This window comes from Myotis lucifugus, unplaced genomic scaffold (genome assembly GCF_000147115.1).
Source record: "Myotis lucifugus unplaced genomic scaffold, Myoluc2.0 scaffold_908, whole genome shotgun sequence".
NCBI lineage: Eukaryota > Metazoa > Chordata > Mammalia > Chiroptera > Vespertilionidae > Myotis > Myotis lucifugus.
In genome coordinates, this window is record NW_005871956.1 from 122,403 (window position 1) to 123,779 (window position 1,377).

General features: G+C 44.7%; 1 pseudogene; it reads left to right on the top strand.

Annotated features, from left to right (window-relative positions):
- The first annotated feature begins 502 nt into the window (after positions 1–502).
- LOC102429883 lies at positions 503–1,068 on the top strand (annotated as a pseudogene).
- Positions 1,069–1,377: the final 309 nt, after the last annotated feature.

Here is a 1,377-nt window from a genome sequence, read left to right on the forward strand (position 1 = left end):
GAAGAGGACAAATGTAATCTGAACAATAAAGATTTAATAAAAAAATAAATAAAATAAAAATAAAAAAGGGGGAATTTGCCGGGAGCCGGTCCATCCTTGCTGCTTGACACAGTCTCTGCAGGGAAGAAACATCTGCACAGCATATATTTCAAGGCACCTAGCGTACATGGCATACTGTTCTTAATATGTTTGCTCCCCTTCTTGGCGCTTGGTGTTTTAATCAGGGTCACCTCTCCGGGAAAGGCTGTTTCCCCAGGCGGGGATTTTTCCCTGAAGTTAGGGAGGGAATAAAACCCCTTCACTAAGTGCCAGGCGGGTAGTTAATCACTTTAACTACCAACAATCACGCTTAAGCTACATAATCTTTACTCCGTGGCATGGAGATAAGAAACACCCTAACCTTTGGAATAAAAACTGACAGGATTAAATTCAACTGGTATAAATACAGATGTAACCAGACCATAAAACACAGAACCTGGGTGAGTGGCCTTGCTCTCCACCTCTTCCTTTGGGTTCTGCCGACGCTGCCCGGCTCTCGTCAGCCTCCGGCCCTCGCTCTCCGTGAGACCCAGCACCATGCCTTCGATTAAACTGCAGAGTTCTGATGGAGAGATATTTGAAGTTGATGTTGAAACTGCCAAACAATCTGTGGCGATCAAGACCATGTTAGAAGATTTTGGAATGGACCATGAAGGCGACGATGACCCAGTTCCTCTACCAAATGTGGATGCAGCAATATTACAAAAGCTCCTTCAGTGGTGCACCCACCACAGGGATGACCCTCCCCCTCCTGAGGACGATGAGAACAAGGAAAAGGGAACAGATGACATTCCTCTTTGGGACCAAGAATTCCTCAACGTTGACCAAGGAACCCTATTTGAACTCATTCTGGCTGCAAACTACTTAGACATCAAAGGTTTGCTGGATGCTACATGCAAGACGGTGGCCAATATGATCAAGGGGAAAACCCCGGATGAGATTCGCAAGACCTTCAACATAAAAAACGACTTTACTGAAGAGGAGGAAGCCCAGGTCCGCAGAGAGAACCAGTGGTGTGAAGAGAAGTGAAAAGCTGTGCCTGGCGCTGGGACACTGGAAGGATTGTTCCAAATACTAGTCGCCCTGCTCTGTTTATAATTGTTAATATTAGGCAAAGGGTAGACAAATGCAGCAGCAAATCAATTGTATTAGAACATTGTCTTACCAATGGACGTGGACAACAGGGGGATGGGAGCATGTGTGTGGGGGGGAGGAGGTTGGGGTTAACGGGGGGTGGGGGGGATGAGGACACCATTTGTAATACCTTAACTAATAAAAACAATAAAAATACATAAAAAATAACAACAACAACAACAAAAAATAAATAAATAAAAAATA